Source organism: Mizuhopecten yessoensis, unplaced genomic scaffold, assembly GCF_002113885.1.
Source record: "Mizuhopecten yessoensis strain PY_sf001 unplaced genomic scaffold, ASM211388v2 scaffold4611, whole genome shotgun sequence".
Classification (NCBI taxonomy): domain Eukaryota; kingdom Metazoa; phylum Mollusca; class Bivalvia; order Pectinida; family Pectinidae; genus Mizuhopecten; species Mizuhopecten yessoensis.
This window is the reverse complement of record NW_018405633.1, coordinates 304,220-325,252: the sequence shown is the minus strand read 5'-3', so window position 1 is coordinate 325,252 and position 21,033 is coordinate 304,220. Positions and strand designations below refer to the sequence as shown.

The following is a 21,033-nucleotide window of genomic DNA, read 5'->3' as shown; positions in this document are numbered from 1 at the left end:
TTAGGATCACACCAGTAAGATAGCTTGGTGTAGTTTGGATCACACCAGTAAGATAGCTGGGTAGAGGTAGGATCACACCAGTAAGATAGCTGGGTGTAGTTTGGATCACATCAGTAAGATTGCTGGGGAGAGTTTGGATCACACCAGTAAGATAGCTGGGAAGAGTTTGGATCACACCAGTAAGATAGCTGGGTGTAGTTTGGATCCCACCAGTACGATAGCTGGGTAGAGATAGATCACACCAGTAAGATAGCTGGGTAGAGATAGATCACACCAGTAACATAGCTGGGTAGAGTTAGGATCACACCAGTAAGATAGATGGGCAGAGTTTGGATCACACCAGTAAGATAGCTGGGAAGAGTTAGGATCACACCAGTAAGATAGCTGGGGGGAGGTTGGATCACACCAGTAAGATAGCTGGGTAGAGGTAGGATCACACCAGTAAGATAGCTGGGTGTAGTTTGGATCCCACCAGTACGATAGCTGGGTAGAGATAGATCACACCAGTAAGATAGCTGGGTAGAGATAGATCACACCAGTAAGATAGCTGGGTAGAGTTAGGATCACACTAGTAAGATAGCATGGTGTAGTTTGGATCACACCAGTAAGATAGCTGGGTGTAGTTTGGATCACACCAGTAAGATAGCTGGGTAGAGATAGATCACACCAGTAAGATAGCTGGGTAGAGTTTGGATCACACCAGTAAGATAACTGGGTAAAGATTGGATCACACAAGTAAGATAGCTGGGTAGAGTTAGGATCACACCAGTAAGATAGCTGGGTAGAGTTTGGATCACACCAGTAAGATAGCTTGGTGTAGTTTGGATCACACCTATAAGTAAAGTAGTTGATGAAAAAACATCCACCTCCCCCATGCTTGTCCCAGGTCCACACATTTAACATGGCTGTGTTGTTCCTGGTTCCAGTAGATTTTTGTTGTATATTCAATGAATCAGCTAATATTCTAAGCACTTTCTTGTTCAAATAGGTAGTTTAATGGGAAAGTAAGGATGAAAAAGATAGTTCTTATGTGGAAAGTAAGGATAAAATACGAACCAAGTATTTTTAATTAGAAATAATGATTGCTTCAAGAAAATGTTTTTTTTTATTAAATAGAAGCATAATGCTACAAAACTATTGTATGAACATGTTGAAATCTTTGGGTAAATGATCAGAGCAGTGGTTCGATGATGCCTCTTTTGAACTGCAAAGTGAGATTTGATTAGTTTTACAACTCACTTAGGTTACCAGGGCTGAGTGTTGCTCGGTTAACCAGTGACACCATTTACAAACTATTGTTCAATATGGAATAAGGGATAAAAAATACAAGGAGAGTTTTCAGTTTACACGAAGTTGATTAAGGTTTTACAGGAACAAAAAATAAATTATGATGTTGTCTTCCTCTTTGTCTAATGTCTAACCAAAGTTGTTGAGATTTTTTTACAGGACCAAATAAGGTTTTATCTGACATATTCTAAGGATGGTCAGTTTTTGAGGACACTACATTTTAATGCTGTTTAATGCTTAATGAAGAAATGTTTGTGATAACATCATTTTCAGTATATTTTAGGTTTGTTTGTGGTTGGACAAACATGTTGGGGCTTTTTTAATTCAGAAAGTGTAGCATCCAGCGCCCTTCTGGCAACAATTCTTAACAACGCCTTAAGATCCATAGTCCTGATTCTTTGCCTGAGGCTTGTGAGGATGATTACCGTCCATCAAGTTATCTCAGGTGAATGACCTTGACATACTTCTAATGTTGCAGGATTAAAGGATTAAAAAACTTACAAACAACTTGTTAAAGTTTGTTGAGATAAATGACTTTTACTAATTTTGATGATCACATATTAAGTAAAATAAGTTGACATATTTCAGCAAACATCCATAAGGTGTAGATTAATCACATAATGCCTCTGGCATAAATGATATTTAGTCTTTAGTGGTAGCTTTCTTACTATCAACTTTTGAATATATTTGACCTTGACCCCCCCCCTCGAAGGTCACAAATGTGAGACGTGTTGTCCATCAGCATTGAACAACAGGTGAGCAAAGTAGGCTCATCGGGCCTTTTGTATAGACTTGTAGGCATCTTTCTTTCCTTTGAGTACAGCGTTGCTGACACGCAGTCGGGTAATTCTGTTGATGGCGGACATTAAATGGGCCATGATCAGGGGGCACTGTTCTGTCGCAGTAATCACATTGGTATTAAGGCCGTAATAAACCTTCCTTTATGGTATTGATGAGACTTTGTCATTGTAATTCTGATGGGGTGTTTAGGAATTTTGTTAATGGACTATATTAATACCACCATCACTGGATGGAAGGATTTTTTTCATTATTAGCTCACCTGGCCTCGAAGGGCCATGTGAGCTTATGCCGTACTGCGCGGCCGGCGGCCATCGGCCATCCGTCATCTTTTTCTTTTAAACGACTTCTTCTGAAGAACTGGAGGACCTAGGGTCATGATATTTGGCCAGTAGGTACCTGGGATGGAGTGCTTTAAAGTACCTCTTTAAAATGACCTTGACCTTCTTTCAAGGTCATAGGTGTCAAATATGTTAAAAACTTCAAACAACAATATCCTAAGAACCATTCGGACTAGATTCATGATACTTAAGTATGTTATGAAGATCAGCAGTGCAAATCTTTTTCTTTATTACAGTAATGAGGTCAAATGTCAACTTTAAGTGCTAGTCGGGGGTCAAATGTCAACATTGGTGAAAAGCTTTAACAATCTTCTTCTCAAGTTCCATAAGGCCCAGGGTCATACTATTTGGCCAGTAGGTACCTGGGTTGGGGTGCTATAAAGTTTCCTCATTAAAATGACCTTGACCTACTTTCAAGGTCGCAGGAGTCAAAAAATGTAAAAAAAAATCAAACGACGATATCCTAAGAAGCATTTGGTTTAGAGTCATGATACTTGGGTATGTTATGTAGAACAGCAGTGCAAATCTTTTTCTTAACTACAGTAACAAGGTCAAATGTCTACTTTAAGTGCTATCTGGAGTCAAAGGTCATTGTGGGTTAAAAGCTTTAAAATTACAATTTCAAATTTCAAACAACAATATCTTGAGAAGTGTTTAAGAGATGTTAAAATGTCTTGTGTTCTAGTTCCCAAAGTTGGTCTGAAGTTACCTATATGTCAGTTTCATGTAACAAAACAAAAAGGTGAACGAAACAGGCCTTCTGGGCCTCTTGTTAACTTTTGGTTTATAAGGTTAGGTTACAGGCCAAGGGGACCTCTTTATGGTGAAAAAAACTGTTTTTGAAAAAAGGATATGACTAGGGTTTCTAAAGTATAGTAAGTTCTCTTGATAAGAAGACTTTTCCAAAACTTTGCAATTACTTAAGAGTCATTATCTCTGTTAAAGAAAAGGAGACATATTTGTAACATATTCAAATAAATAAATTTTGGTAAAACAGATTTTATGAAAACAAACAGTAAACGACAATTAAGACTTGTTCCGTCCTCCACTTGTTGATTTCAGGTCTAGACGTGGTGTATGACTGTAAGCGACAATTAAGACTTGTTCCGTCCTCCACTTGTTGATTTCAGGTATAGATGTGGTGTATGACTGTAAGCGACAATTAAGACTTGTTCCGTCCTCCACTTGTTGATTTCAGGTATAGACGTGGTGTTTGACTGTTAGCGACAATTAAGACTTGTTCTGTCCTCCACTTGTTGATTTCAGGTCTAGACGTGGTGTTTGACTGTTAGCGACAATTTAGACTTGTTCTGTCCTCCACTTGTTGATTTCAGGTCTAGACGTGGTGTTTGACTGTAAGCGACAATTAAGACTTGTTCCGTCCTCCACTTGTTGATTTCAGGTATAGATGTGGTGTATGACTGTAAGCGACAATTAAGACTTGTTCCGTCCTCCACTTGTTGATTTCAGGTATAGATGTGGTGTATGACTGTAAGCGACAATTAAGACTTGTTCCGTCCTCCACTTGTTGATTTCAGGTATAGATGTGGTGTATGACTGTAAGCGACAATTAAGACTTGTTCCGTCCTCCACTTGTTGATTTCAGGTATAGATGTGGTGTATGACTGTAAGCGACAATTAAGACTTGTTCCGTCCTCCACTTGTTGATTTCAGGTATAGATGTGGTGTATGACTGTAAGCGACAATTAAGACTTGTTCCGTCCTCCACTTGTTGATTTCAGGTATAGATGTGGTGTATGACTGTAAGCGACAATTAAGACTTGTTCCGTCCTCCACTTGTTGATTTCAGGTATAGATGTGGTGTATGACTGTAAGCGACAATTAAGACTTGTTCCGTCCTCCACTTGTTGATTTCAGGTATAGATGTGGTGTATGACTGTAAGCGACAATTAAGACTTGTTCCGTCCTCCACTTGTTGATTTCAGGTATAGACGTGGTGTTTGACTGTTAGCGACAATTAAGACTTGTTCTGTCCTCCACTTGTTGATTTCAGGTCTAGACGTGGTGTTTGACTGTTAGCGACAATTAAGACTTGTTCCGTCCTCCACTTGTTGATTTCAGGTATAGATGTGGTGTATGACTGTAAGCGACAATTAAGACTTGTTCCGTCCTCCACTTGTTGATTTCAGGTCTAGACGTGGTGTATAACTGTTAGCGACAATTTAGACTTGTTCCGTCCTCCACTTGTTGATTTCAGGTCTAGACGTGGTGTTTGACTGTAAGCGACAATTAAGACTTGTTCCGTCCTCCACTTGTTGATTTCAGGTCTAGACGTGGTGTATGACTGTAAGCGACAATTTAGACTTGTTCTGTCCGCTACTTGTTGATTTCAGGTCTAGACCTGGTGTTTGACTGTTAGCGACAATTTAGACTTGTTCTGTCCGCTACTTGTTGATTTCAGGTATAGATGTGGTGTATGACTGTAAGCGACAATTTAGACTTGTTCTGTCCGCTACTTGTTGATTTCAGGTATAGACGTGGTGTATGACTGTTAGCGACAATTAAGACTTGTTCCGTCCTCCACTTGTTGATTTCAGGTCTAGACGTGGTGTATAACTGTTAGCGACAATTTAGACTTGTTCCGTCCTCCACTTGTTGATTTCAGGTCTATATGTGGTGTTTGACTGTTAGATACAATTTAGACTTGTTCCGTCCTCCTCTTGTTGATTTCAGGCCTAGACGGGGTGTATAACTGTTAGCGACAATTTAGATTTGTTCTGTCCTCCACTTGGTGTTTTCATGTCTAGGTGTGGTGTTTGACTGTAAACAACAATTTAGACTTGTTCTGTTCGCTACTTGTTGATTTCAGCTCTAGACGTGGTGTATGACTGTAAGCGACAGTTAAGACTTGTTCTGTCCGCTACTTGTTGTTTTCATGTCTAGGTGTGGTGTTTGACTGTTAGCGACAATTAAGACTTGTTCCGTCCTCCACTTGTTGATTTCAGGTTAGATGTGGTTGGTGTTTGACTGTTAGATACAATTTAGACTTGTTCTGTCCGCTACTTGTTGATTTCAGGTCTAGATGTGGTGTTTGACTGTAAGCGACAATTTAGCCTTGTTCTGTCCGCTACTTGTTGTTTTCATGTCTAGGTGTGGTGTTTGACTGTTAGCGACAATTTAGACTTGTTCTGTCCGCTACTTGTTGATTTCAGGTCTAGATGTGGTGTTTGACTGTAAGCGACAATTTAGACTTGTTCCGTCGGCCACTTGTTGATTTCAGGTATAGACTAAGACTAAGTGATAATTTAGACTTGTTCTGTCGGCCACTTATTGATTTCAGGTATAGACTAAGACTAAGTGATGATTTAGACTTGTTTCGATCGCCACTTGTTGATTTCAGGTATAGACGTACATCCATGCTGGTAGATCTTTTGTGTTGTCCCTTTATCTATGGTAAAATATTGTAAGTAAAATACTTGGCTGTGTCTGCACGCTCCTCTCTGGGTCCTCTCTGTATCCAAGCAAGGGGTCAGCACTGATGGATCTGAACTTTGACCTGTTCTTCTGCATCTAGTTTGACTGGAGCCAATGGCTGGTCTCCAGTTGACCTATAGAGTCTATCGTGCATAAGTATATATAGACTACCACGCTCAACCTCCAGGCAGCTTATACAAGTATTTATTAATACCTCATAGACTACTTTTTCATCAATCTGCATTTGATAGATACTCAGACCCTTATCAATTCTAAAACCTTACTAATACCTTAATCCTAGGTAAGAAACCATCAATGTTACAGATTCTTAAGGCAAAAACAAATATATTTTTGAAAGGTTACCTTCCAGATACACATATTTAGGAAATTCAAGTCATTCATTGACTGCTATTGTTAACCTGGCAAGTGAATCGAGAAAACGTGTTTATCTGGATTATTTTTTTTTGAAAACCAGTGTTTCAGAATAAATGCTGTTTTAACTCCAAATTAATTTATTTTTTCCATTCCTTTAGAGGAATCCTAAACTTGTAGTACACAAACTAACCATTTAGATACAATTGTCTCTAACAAGATTCAGAAAGCTTCAATTAACTAATATGTGCTAACTTTTATAATCCTTCCCTCTCTTCTACTTCATTTCTAGGATTGAAAACAAAAATTCATTTGATCAAAATAATTCAGGATTATCTAACAAAAGCATTTGAGTTTTGACAAGGTAAATTAGATGGACTCAATATCATAAATTTCTAAACTTAAAAAAACATTTAAGATAGTTTAGATGTCATATGGAGGATGAAAGCTTAGTAATAATCTATTATCCATAAATCAGCTTTTTAAATTTTGGTTTCAATTATCATTTTATACTTGTAAATATCAATATGCTACGAAAAGGAGTGCCATATTAGTTTAATTGTAAAATAGTTTATTCAATTTCTGATTTCATTTCAGAATATTAACTGTAATTTTATAAATAGCAGCAACATCAATCGATACACATTTATTTTTAGCCTGATAAAATTTGATCTCATAATTCGATATAGTTATTGCAACAGAAATTTCCTAAAAGCGACTGATTAATTTAAACAGTTTCATGAAATACTCGTTAGTGAAACTTAATTTCTGAAACCAGTTAATTTTTTTTCTGAGGTAAATTGTGCAATTTCTGTATGGATGCATGTACTGAACATGTGATTGGTGTATTTTTTATGGTCATGGCCTATAAGGTTGAGGTCAAAGGTCAGGGGTCATGTTCTGGTCAAGGTCATTGTCAAATTGTTATCCGTTCCCTGTACAACTGTACTTCGATTGGTGTTGTTGGCTGGTGAAATGCATGAATGTGTGCACCAATATATATCTTATCATACAAGGTCATTTGGCTTTACAATATCCGGTAATAAGTTCTGGAGAAGTAATTTATAAACGGCATGGTTTGGGTTGTTGGAAATATTTTAAAATGTGCTAGTTTTTAATTTGCAGATTGTGTTTTCCAACAGGCTCTGACTCTGTGCAAATGCTAGGGAAAAATACCAATCTTTTGATAGTGTCTATGGGCAAGTACACTGGGTTGAATGACCCTGTTGATGTGTAGCCCATGGTGCCTTTGCAAATCAGCATTTCATTTAGAAAAAAGAAAAAAAACAGTACTCGGAATGAATAGCTCTCTAATTCGGAAACCCCTGCACGTTTGAGGGGAGAACAGGCGTGTTGTATCTTAGTGTATATATCATAAGAGGGGCCCTGAGGAATCAGATGCTTTCTTTATTGTCGTCTGCTTAGGGGACACTAAAGAAGTCAGAATTGATCTGTTGCCTCCATTGCGACACTTGGGGTGTTAAAGACATATTCTTTTCTCACTTATCTACAATCCCTTTTTTCTGTATTGTACCCCGGGGCATTCATCTTCATAGGATTATAGCTTTATAGAACCCAGTACAATCACACCGGCAATTACAACACCTTCAGTGCCAAGTTGTTCAATGTCCTATAAGATCAATGATTCATATTTCAAATTTTCATAATGCAATTTTTAATTAATATGGGAAATAATAACCAAATATTGTGGTCCTGGTCATCAGATGGGAATTTTTAATCACTCTGGTACAATTTAAGTTTTTGATTTGAATGTATTTTAAAAGTTTACTGATAAAACGTTTTTATCGCGCTGTCTTTGAGGTAGTCGTGTTTTAAACAGCAGGGCTAATGTATTGCTCTAGTCATGTCTATAATTCCTGTTTAGGGAAAACAGAGGACAAACAGGTGATACAGATATGTGGATAAATGAAATGATGTAATGATTATATGAATTTTCTCTGTGTGATAGTGTGCTATTAAAGCAAAAATAAAAAACAAATGGGTTAGAAAAAATGCACATGTCTCTTTTTTTTGAAAAAATATTAATGTTAGCTGAGAGTAAGGAGAAGTGCAGTTTAACATTACTGTTATCTGGATATTGGATTGAGTTTCCGATGAAGCTTGAGCCCACCACGTGATTGCATGATGTTTTATGCACCGAGAGCCGTTTTATCATACGGCGAACGGAAACCTTCCCGTCTCTCAGCCTTCAATGTTCACATGTCAAAATGCAGATGAAAACAGAGCGTTCCTTTAAGAAATGGCACAAAACTGGGAGAAGCTGGAGGAGGAAAATTCCAGGCTGCCATGCAATATTTAGTCGGCTCCCTTAACTCATTCACCCCTGCAATTTCATGATGAACTATTCCAACCTTTGAATTAGAAGAGTTCAAATGTGTCTTCAGGGGTGAATGAGTTCAGTGATGCACACTGCTGTGCAGCTACAGATGGATTACATTATCACCTCACAGAGCTTATGACCAGCGATCTAAACCTCCAGGCTCTTTCTTCTTTGTCCGCCAAATACAGAACTTCTTTTTTTACTAGTTTTTATATTGTTTATGATATAATACTTGTAGGTCCATGTTGATTTGTTAAATCCATGTTTTGTACAACTGTACAGCAGTGCTAGCTTTACACTACTCTCAACTTAAGCACCGTCTATCTTTTTGGTTGTTATGGTACAGTTTCACGTCGAACTGACCAATGTCCATCAGTGTGAAGTCACTTTGGCCACTGACCGATGGAACTGATTATTCTGTATTTGTGGTCATCACATTTACACCACTTATCTGAAATGATGCCTTCCTTCTATTAATTTATGTAAAGCTTATAAATATGCAAAGAAAAAGAACGTTGTTGCTGAACGCTGTTCTGTCATTCTTTCTGACTATAGTGTTACCCATATCGGTCCAATTTCACCCGATTGTTTCCTAGGAGCCCTGCCTCGTCGCAATTCAATGTCGTCACTCGAGCGACTTCATTTCATAACAGAAATTAATCAGACTTTATACAAAGATCTATAGTTTCAGGCTTCCAAGATCAATGCCAAGGTCATTGTTACTATTTATAGAAATCTGTCAACCAATCAAGTGACATCACTCCAGTAACTTTATTTGTTAACAGATTTCGCTCATCTTTTCACAATGCTTCAGTATGAAAAACGAGAAAATTCAAATCAATTTGGTTTTCAGGAAGCAAACATCAAAGTCAAGATCGTTTTACTATTTTAGAAATTTGTCAACAACAAAAAAATTAATCAGGCAAGTAAAAGTTTGGACAATTTTTTTTTTCGTTTTATTTTGATGGTTTTGTTTTTGATGAAAATGAGAGTGACATGATCTGATTGGCCAATGGTTCTAGATGTTATCTTGAAAAGGAATTTTCAGATTTTGAGGCAATGTAATAAAACAATTTTGATTTTATTTTATTAATATTTATATCAAGTTCTGCTACCCACGAAAAGAAGGAACTTGAAAAGATCAAATTATGGTCACTAATAAGTACAAAATAGACATAACCTAAAATTTCATTGATTTCCGAGTTCTTTTGATATCTGGTATCTGGTAACCATCCTTGTTTGAACTACTGAAAAGTGCCATACTGAACTGATATTTTATTTCCGCTGTATATCGATGTGGCAAGAACAATATGTGGAAGATTAACGATTAATTTCATTGCCTTCCTGACAGAGAATTACACCTTAGATTTATGGACTATTGGTGTTGCCCGAATTTAAATAAAACAAATTAGTTTCAGGAAGAAATCCACAAAAGCTAGACTTATCTAATGTGATGATACAGTGGTTGGATAAACACTCAAAGAAAAACCCTAACAAACCATCTCCAGAAATTGATTTCAATTGTCTTACCAAGATTTTTTCAATCAGTAACATACTCGAGTACAGTTTTACGATTTCGTTCTCATCAATAAACTGTGAAAACGTAAGAATCTTGTTAAAGATAGCTGATTGTTTAAATAGATACCACACAAGCATTCTGCCAACTATAATAGATATTGAACCTGAGATCAATACTTCTATTCCTGTAGATGTCTTTATCGCCTTCTCTTCCCACCAGGCCGTAATACTCCCATAAGCTACCTCTGCTCTTATTGTCTCCCACCAGGCTGTAATACTCCCGTAAACTACTTCTGCAGTCATTGTCTCTTAACAGGCCGTAATACTCCCGTTAGTTACCTCCGTCTGCACTTACTGTCTCCCACCAGGCCGTAATACTCCCGTTAGTTACCTCCGTCCCAACTTACTGTCTCCCGCCAGGCCGTAATACTCCCGTTAGTTACCTCCGTCTGCACTTACTGTCTCCCGCCAGGCCGTAATACTCCCATAAGCTACCTCCGTCCGCACTTACTGTCTCCCGCCAGGCCGTAATACTCCCGTTAGTTACCTCCATCCACACTTACTGTCTCCCGCCAGGCCGTAATACTCCCGTAAGCTACCTCCGCTCTTATTGTCTCCCAACAGGCCGTAATACTCCCGTAAACTACCTCCTCTCTCATTGTCTCCCACCAGGCCGTAATACTCCCGTAAACTACCTCCTCTCTCAATGTCTCCCACCAGGCCGTAATACTCCCGTTAGCTACCTCCTCTCTAATGTCTCCCACCAGGCAGTAATACTCCCGTTAGCTACCTCCGCACTTATTGTCTCCCAACAGGCCGTAATACTCCTGTTAGCTACCTCCGCACTTATTGTCTCCCACCAGGCCGTAATACTCCCGTTAGCTACCTCCTCTCTCATTGTCTCCCACCAGGCCGTAAAACTCCCGTTACCTACCTCCTCACTAATGTCTCCCACCAGGCCGTAATACTCCCGTTAGCTGCCTCCTCTCTAATGTCTCCCACCAGGCCGTAATACTCCCATTAGCTACCTCCTCACTAATGTCTCCCACCAGGCCGGAATACTCCCGTTAGCTACCTCCTCACTCATTGTCTCCCACCAGGCCGAAATACTCCCGTTAGCTACCTCCTCACTAATGTCTCCGACCAGGCCGTAATACTCCCGTTAGCTACCTCCACTCTCATTGTCTCCCACCAGGCCGTAATACTCCAGTTAGCTACCTCCTCTCTCATTGTCTCCCACCAGTCCGTAATCCTCCCGTTAGCTACCTCCTCCCTCATTGTCTCCCCCCAGGCCGTAAAACTCCCGTTACCTACCTCCTCACTAATGTCTCCCACCAGGCCATAATACTCCCGTTAGCTACCTCCTCTCTCATTGTCCCCCACCAGGCCGTAAAACTCCCGTTACCTACCTCCTCACTAATGTCTCCCACCAGGCCGTAATACTCCGGTTACCACCAGGCCGTAAAACTCCCGTTACCTACCTCCTCACTAATGTCTCCCACCAGGCCGGAATACTCCCGTTAGCTACCTCCTCACTAATGTTTTCCCACCAGGCCATAATACTCCCGTTAGCTACCTCCCAGGCCGTAATACTCCCGTTAGCTACCTCCCCTCTCATTGTCTCCCACCAGTCCGTAATACTCCCGTTAGCTTCCTCCTCACTCATTGTCTCCCACCAGGCCGTAATACTACAGTTAGCTACCTCCTCTCTAATGTCTCCCACCAGGCAGTAATACTCCCGTTAGCTACCTCCTCACTCATTGTCTCCCACCAGGCCGAAATACTCCCGTTAGCTACCTCCTCACTAATGTCTTCCACCAGGCCGTAATCCTCCCGTTAGCTACCTTCTCTCTCATTGTCTCCCACCAGGCCATAATACTCCCGTTAGCTACCTCCCAGGCCGTAATACTCCCGTTAGCTACCTCCCCCTCATTGTCTCCCACCAGGCCGTAATACTCCAGTTAGCTACCTCCTCTCTCATTGTCTCCCACCAGGCCGTAATCCTCCAGTTTGCTACCTCCTCTCTAATGTCTCCCACCAGGCCGTAATACTCCCATTAGCTACCTCCTCACTAATGTCTCCCACCAGGCCATAATACTCCCGTTAGCTACCTCCTCTCTCATTGTCCCCCACCAGGCCGTAATACTCCCGTTAGCTACTCCCGTTAGCTACCTCCTCTCTAATGTCTCCGACCAGGCCGTAATACTCCCGTTAGCTCCCTCCGCACTTATTGTCTCCGACCAGGCCGTAATACTCCCGTTAGCTCCCTCCCCCTCATTGTCTCCCACCAGGCCGTAATACTCCAGTTAGCTACCTCCTCTCTAATGTCTCCCACCAGGCAGTAATTCTCCCGTTAGCTACCTCCTCTCTCATTGTCTCCCCCCAGGCCGTAATACTCCCGTTAGCTACCCCCTCACTAATGTCTCCCACCAGGCCATAATACTCCCGTTAGCTACCTCCTCTCTCATTGTCCCCCACCAGGCCGTAATACTCCCGTTAGCTACTCCCGTTAGCTACCTCCTCTCTAATGTCTTCCACCAGGCCGTAATACTCCCGTTAGCTACCTTATCTCTCATTGTCTCCCACCAGGCCATAATACTCCCGTTAGCTACCTCCTCTCTCATTGTCTCCCACCAGTCCGTAATACTCCCGTTAGCTACCTCCTCACTGATGTCTCCCACCAGGCCGTAATACTCCCGTTAGCTCCCTCCCCCTCATTGTCTCCCACCAGGCCGTAATACTCCCTTTAGCTACCTCCGCACTTATTGTCTCCCAACAAGCCGTAATACTCCTGTTAGCTACCTCCGCACTTATTGTTTCCCACCAGGCCGTAATACTCCCGTTAGCTACCTCCTCACTAATGTCTTCCACCAGGCCGTAATACTCCCGTTAGCTACCTTCTCTCTCATTGTCTCCCACCAGGCCATAATACTCCCGTTAGCTACCTCCTCTATCATTGTCTCCCACCAGGCAGTAATACTCCCGTTAGCTCCCTCCTCACTCATTGTCTCCCACCAGGCCGTAATACTCCCATTAGCTACCTCCTCACTAATGTCTCCCCCCAGGCCGTAATACTCCCGTTAGCTACCTCCCCTCTCATTGTCTCCCACCAGGCCGTAATACTCCCGTTAGCTACCTCCTGTCTCATTGTCTCCCACCAGGCCGTAATACTCCCGTTAGCTACCTCCTCTCTAATGTCTCCCACCAGGCCGTAATACTCCTGTTAGCTACCTCTTCTCTCATTGTCTCCCACCAGGCAGTAATACTCCCGTTAGCTACCTCCTCTCTCATTGTCTCCCACCAGGCAGTTATACTCCCGTTAGCTACCTCCTCACTAATGTCTCCCACCAGGCCGTAATACTCCTGTTAGCTACCTCCTCACTAATGTCTCCCACCAGGCCGTAATACTCCCGTTAGCTACCTCCTCTCTCATTGTCTCCCACCAGGCCGTAATACTCCCGTTAGCTACCTCCTCACTATTGTCTCCCACCAGGCCGTAATACTCCCGTTAGCTACCTCTTTATTCATCGTCTCCCACAATGACAGTCTCGGTGACTCCCTTGTTGTTTGATATCCCACTCTTAAGGCCAGATTTATAATAGAAACTTTAGTTAAAATTGAGAAATTGTATGTCCTTAAGCTTTTGCTTATTTTCTTTAAATCCGGTATTTCATAATTTTTGTAAAAATCACAACAGATATTGATTTACTTTACATACAATGTTTATTGTTGAGTTATGCATGTCTTATAGATCATTTCCTCAGAATTCTTTCTTTCATCAGATTTAAACAAATAATTGCATGTTTGAAGGGTGTTTTAATGTGCATCTTGCATCCAGAACTGCCTGACTGTCTGTTGTACATGTCTCACGCAAATGTGGTTATCCTCACACGGCCCAATTCTGATAGGGACGTTTCTCTCGCCCCAATCTGTAGTACCAGACAGAGACCAAAGGTCATTATAATTCCGTCTACAGAAACTGCAGCAAAACTTGTTCAAACAGTAGCTATAAATTAATGTCTTGCACCCAATTTATCAAAGTATGACCAAGGATAGTAAAGTTTGGGACGGGAGAGATGCCAAGAAAAGACCTGGACAAGTTGTTTATCACGTACATTTAAATGTTACAACAGACATGGTATTCCCCTAGCCCTCCGCATTAAAGCCATTTTGGTCTCTGTGGAGTATAACACATAGATACATGCTAAAATTAGAAGATTGAGATGGAGATAGTGAATAATTGTTTGAAATGATTAATGAGGAAATCCATATACTATAATATGTTTATTTTTGTGAACAGATTAGCACATAGATGAATTGACACACTCAAAATATAATCAACTATGAACTATACAGAGAAACCAAAGTTAGCACAATTATAATTTAAGGCAATATTTAAAATCAGAAAATGAAATGCCTCTAAGATATGTTAATATACAGTATATCAATTCCGTTTTGAATTTTAAGTTAGATCTGAATAAGTACTCTTTGACTGTTGAAAGTCAAAATCGTGCGTGACCACAATTACTCCACATCCTCGTTTAATATAAATATATATATTATAATGTGACCAGGACAGACACAATAGCGCGATTTAAAGTGATTGTACGATTGCATGGCTTTATTACCACATTCACTGCGATTCACTGCGATTCACATGTCCATGAGTCAGCGTTAGAAAGTGACGATGGCTTCCTGAGTAACATAATTGGATGCTGTAAAATGAAGAGACCAATTAGGTATGAGTGCTAAACAGCTTTGTAGTTAACATGCGCGTGCAGGTCACTGTCGGAGATCAATAGCGTGGTTATCCTCCTAGTGTTTCTAATCGCGTACCTAGGTAACAAATCTGCCTCATCAGAACAATTTCGTTTTGAAGTGGAATCCATCGACATGGTTGAAAGAGAACAGGTATTCAATAGCTTGTGTTTGAAAATTTAAAAATAAAAGGGATGTTGGCTGCATACGGTAATGTGTAATTGTTGACAGGAATGACTGTTTCAGATGAGTCGTAATGTATTCTAATGACTCGAAAGGTTTTGTTTAGAGATATCATGTTATTTAGTAAAAACGGGCCAACGCTTATTTTTTGTTTCTGTCTTCTTCAACATTACGCTTTATCTTGTTCTCATGATTAAAAATAACTTAATAAATACAAAGAATACAAATCTCTTTTTGATAGGTTTCAGAATCCCAAATTAACCCTTTCACCACTGTAACCATAATGGACTCGTCCAGATCAATGCATGGGAGAGTCTAATAGAGTTACAAAGGGGTGAAAGGGTTAATCACTGTACCAGGACCATGCCAATTCTATCTGTGGATAATGTTGTGTGGTAGTTCGTACACTGTCAGTTATTTGACAACTATAGCATTATACACTAATATATTGTCAAGTAGGGGTCATTATAAGTGCAGGTTTCATCCTTGTGAGCAGGAAATTGCAAAAGTTATTTATACAGTCTGTCTCCAGTGTGAAGCTTTAATAGGGGGCATTGCAAGAGGATGGGTTCTGATAAAATGGGTGAAGGTTGTGGGTAAAAGTAATGATTTCTGTTAAAGTGGGTTTTTTAAAAGCACTATATAGTGCAAAGGGCTTTTTATCCAGTATAATTTGATACAACAATGGGGGCATTACAAGAGGATGAACCCTTTTCAAGGTCATTGGTCAAGGTCATGGGTGAAAGTTATGATTTCTGTTAGATGTCTTTGAACGCAATCTAGTGCAAAGACTGTTTGTCCAAACTCATTTGAATTTTGTACATTGATGGGGCATAGCAACAGAGTCTGAGATATCGCCAATAAAAAAATAATATTCAACAATATTATTGAGTGTTACATTGGGGTACAACAGATTGATTGTTGATGTGAATTTGAGGACACCGAAGAAAATTGCCAAATCTGCAAAAATAAATTCTAACCAATTATTTTATTGGTGGGCAACCTAATTACTAATTAGCTAATCGTTTTCTAGCCAGTTTAGGTAGCAAATACTTCAGCAGAAACAAAAATAGAATGTTTGGGTCTGTTGTAATATTTATCTGCAATATGGCCCTTTATAGCGCGGTGTCCCATTGCAGCGTTTTGCATGTTGTTTGTCTATACCTGCTGCCAAAGAAAAGCACTGAATGCCTCGTCGTAAATGTCATGCACAAGTGGGAGGTTGGCTCTAGTGGTAAACGCTTACATTACTGTAATGTCTCGAGTCGGATTCCAAATGGACATCCACAGGCTTGAAATTGATCCGACATGTGTATTGTTTTCACAGCCCGCTATGATGTAATTATTGTTGAAATGGATGTGGTTTCCCTGCACAATTTTTGTTCGTCTGGAAAAAAAAATGTGTAGCCTGCTTTGATCCACTACAGTAATTTCAGTCAATCCAAGCTTATTGAAAAGACCTGTGTTTTAGTACAGATTGTTTAAGAGTAAACGTTTGTTATACTGCCACCAGCATTATTTTACAGGGAACAGATAGATCAAGGGAATTTGGATGGTAAGAAAAAAGGGAATTTTGAAATGTATTGTTGGTAAGCAAAGCGGCAAATAAAACAGTGGCTATATCATAACAAAGTTTTTCAATATGTCAATACTGATTCACTATAAATAAGAAAAAATGTTAGTTTTAAGGCCAAACTAGGTGTTTTTCTGTAAGAAATTTGAATAATTAATTTTTGAAGGGGGTTATCTCCTCATAATGCAGACGTTTGCAGAAGCAAATTTAGAGCCCAAACAGCAGTGGAAAAAACATAAGCGGTGCCAAAAAGGGTCGAATTGACTGAAATTTCAAAAATCTTCTTCTCAAGACAAATACTCTTCATAGATGGAAGGGTCTTAAGGTTTATGACCCTAGAGTCTCACGTTTACCCCCTGGGGAAGGGGGTGGGGGGGGGGGACAAAATTTGGTAAAAAAATGCCAAATGATATTTTGAATATTACATTTTAATAACATGATTGGAATTATAACCCTGAGTTGACAGTTTGATACTTTGAAAATTTTGAGCCAGCCCTACCCCCAAGGGCTATAGGGAGGGGTCCAAAGGAGTCGGTGTGCTAAAATTTCTTCATTTTCCTTGTTTAGAATCAGAGGTGCTAGTTTCAAATACTTTTTAGTCTTAAATCTGTATGCTAGATATTGAATAAGATGGTTTTATTGTTTTTTGTCACTTTGAATAATATTTCTGTTCATGTTAAAAACAAAATAAACTTTGTATAAATATGTCAGGTGACCGTTAAGGCCCACAGGCCTCTTGTTAAAGAGTTATTGCCCATGATTATTAATACAGTTTGTTAGAGCTTCAAAATTACGATACATGTTATTAGTGTTTGGAAAAAATATTTCTGTACATTTGTTGAAGCTTGAGCTTGACATTGACATACTAAGTGATAGTGGTTTTATATATATGGTCTTCGTGGTGAGCTGAGTGTATTGTTTGATCTTGAAACATGATGCAGTCTCAAATTACATTACCAATCTGTAGTTTAAGATCAGTAACAGAAACATTGATGTAAACAAGATTCCACCAACATTCTGGGTTATAAACGCTATCAACAGACAGCTGATAGGCGAAGAGGACACAGAATCCTGCTTATTATGTATTAGCTCACCTGGTCCGAAGGACCAAGGTGAGCTTATGCCATACCGTTGCATCCGTACGTCAACAATTTCTTTAAATGTCTTCTTCTTCTTAACCACTGATTGGAATTCAACTAAATTTGACTTGAAGCATCCCTAGGTGGTGGGGATTCAAAATTGTACAAATGGTGGGGCTGACCCCCCAGGGGGCTGAGGGGCGGGGCCAAAAGGGGTCAATTTTGCAATATTGCTTTAAGCGACTTCTTCTCTGGAACTAAGAAGTGGATATCAACCATATTTAACTGGAAGCATCCCTAGGTGGTGGGGATTCAAAATTGTACAAATGGTTGGGCTGACCCCCCAGGGGGCTGAGGGGCGGGGCCAAAAGGAGTCAATTTGGCTATATTGCTTTAAGCGACTTCTTCTCTGGAAATAAGAAGTCGATGTCAACCATATTTAATTGGAAGCATCCCTAGGTGTCAGGGATTCAAAATTGTACAAATGATGGAGCTGACCCCCCAGGGGGCTGAGAGGCGGGGCAAAAAGGGGTCAATTTTGCAATATTGCTATAAGCGACTTCTTCTCTGGAACTAAGAGGTGGATATCAACCATATTTGACTGGAAGCATCCCTAGGTGGTGGGGATTCATACAAATGGTGGGGCTGAGGGCGGGGCCAAAAAGGGGGCAATTTGGCTATATTGCTATAAACGACTTCTACTGTAGAACTATGCCATGGATATCAATCATATTTGGTCGGAAGCATTCATGGGAGGCAGGGATTCAAAATTATACAAATGGTGGGGCTGACCCCCCGGGCTAAGGGGTGGGGCCAAAAAAAGTGTATTACTTGGAAATGGTTGAGATCCCCACCATATAACCATGGTATACAATTGCTGAGTATAAAGAGAAGAATGCACATTTGCTTCCAGGATGGCTATAGGGTCTGGCCCCACCCTTGGAGACATAGTCCCTGGGCCATAACTTTAAAACTGTTGAGATCCCCACCCCAAAACTATATATACAAATGCTGGGCATAAAAAGACGAATGCAGTCATGATATCAGAATAGACCCTGGGGTCTGACCGAACCCCTAGGGACCTAGTTTGTTAGTCACAGCTTGGAAACAGTTGAGAGCCCCACCCTATAACGGTATATACAATTGCTGAGTATAAAGAGATGATTGCACATATGCTTCCAGGATGGCCTTGGGGACTGCCCCACCCTTGGAGACTTAACCCCTGGGTCATAACTTCGAAATGGTTTAGATCCCCACCCCAAAACTATATATACAATTGTTGGGCATAAAAAGACGAATGCAGTCATGATATTAGAATTGACCCCAGGGTCTGCCCCACCCTTGCAGACTTAACCCCTGGGTCATAACTTTGAAATGGTTGAGATCCCCACCCCAAAACTATATATACAAATGCTGGGCAAAAAGAGACAAATGCAGTCACGATATTAGAATTGATCCTGGGGTCTGGCCACAACCCTAGGGACCTAGTTTCTGAGTCAAAGCTTGGAAACAGTTGAGATCCCCACCCCATAACCATACATAAAATTGCTGGGCATGAAGAATCTAATACAGATATGCTACAAGGATTGGCCTTGGGGTCTGGCATATTCCCTTGATCTCATTCGGAGAATATTTTGCCATGATTGCTTTGGTATCCAGGTGAGCGATACAGGCCTTCTGGGCCTCTTGTATCAAATTTGTCGAGGAGAACACAGAATCCTGCTGATATCAAATTTGGATCGCAGATGTTAAAAGATGTTTCACTTTCAGATATTTAAAATGCTGTGACGGAAATCAATATCTGTTCTGTCCTAAACTTAAGATATCGGGCAAAGCTGACGTAAATGTGTCGTGTATTTCATTGCATTCATGTTAGAGATAAAATATTGGAAGTGTAGGGGACCTGAGGGTGCTGCGTCACACTGAGCAGACAAGTATCTGTGTTGTGGTAGAATGCCGTTATAATCCTCTCCGACGGGCAATTAATCAAAAGTCTGTTTTTACGGCATACATTAACCAAGAAAGTCTTTTCAAAAACTGTCATTTATCACAAAATACATTTACCAACTCAAGGAATTCTGATTATTTTCGAAGGTTCAAATGCCGATTGCATTGTAAATCTCAGAGTTTGAGAATAGGTTTCTGGATTGGAAATGTTTTAAATTATCTCCGGTTTGACATTATTTTGTCCCATTTGCCACTTCGTGTGTCGGAGTAATATAGGAAAGGTGGACTCCGTAATGCGTGTCCATCTGTTGGCTACCACATTAAGCTTCTGATGGGAGATTCCCTGATTGTTTCGGACGGGGCCACTCAGATTAATTTTATCCCTCATTATAGACAGAGACTGATTGTTAGCAGACTAGTGGATTCCGGATTGCAGAAACAGAAATAAAATCAATTTCCATGTTCTTGAATATTGGGAATATCAACAGTTGTTACCACATACACTAAATGACTTGCAAATCCTATTAGCTATTTTCTACTTCTTCTGATTAAGAAGTAATCCTGATTTCTCGTGCTCTGGAAAAATCAATAATTATGTACTGAACCTCATATATTCATAGATTTGAAGTTGTTGTTTTTCAAATAGTATTTCCTGTCTGATGAAATGAGGAAATAACAATTCATTGCTTTCTATTCACAATATTTGCCTCAGGAAAGTGAGTTATCAAACTGCATAATTAATCTGTGTCAAATTTACTGAACTTCCTGATGGAGACAGGATAAACAAGGTTTCAATGTACTAGCTTCGCTCTAAGGTGCACTTCAGGAAAACTTTGATTTACGAGATGTATTCAAAGAATATGTATTTATGCCTTTTACTTCTCAGCTGTATCTGCTGTGGTTTCTATCTCATAAGTAGATTGATGTAGCATTAATATGATTAAGTCGAGAAAGATATTGATCTTTAAAACTCTCTGAATGTATAAATAATCTTGATTTCTACCGTTACGACATATATTATTTTGTATTATCGCTAGTCATTTGAAATGATACATCGGTACCTGTCAGAGGAAACTTAACTAGGTATGGTAAAACAGAAATGATACACCGGTACCTGTCAGAGGAAACTTAACTAAGTATGGTAAAACAGAAATGATACATCGGTATCTGTCAGAGGAAACTTTACTAAGTATGGTAAAACAAATGATACACCGGTACCTGTCAGAGGAAACTTTACTAAGTATGGTAAAACAGAAATGATACACCGGTACGTACCTGTCAGAGGAAACTTTACTATGTATGGTAAAACAGAAATGATACACCGGTACATTTTAGAGTTAACCTAACTGCTTTATGGTAATACACTGAAATGTATCGAAAAAATATCCTACCCCTCCATTT

General features: G+C 40.0%; 1 protein-coding gene across 11 annotated transcripts in view; it reads left to right on the top strand.

Annotated features, from left to right (window-relative positions):
* The window catches only part of LOC110449431 (calcium-dependent secretion activator 1-like), a 101,271-nt gene that overhangs the window by 34,470 nt on the left and 45,768 nt on the right, over window positions 1-21,033 (top strand). The gene's annotated exons all lie outside the window — the stretch shown is intronic.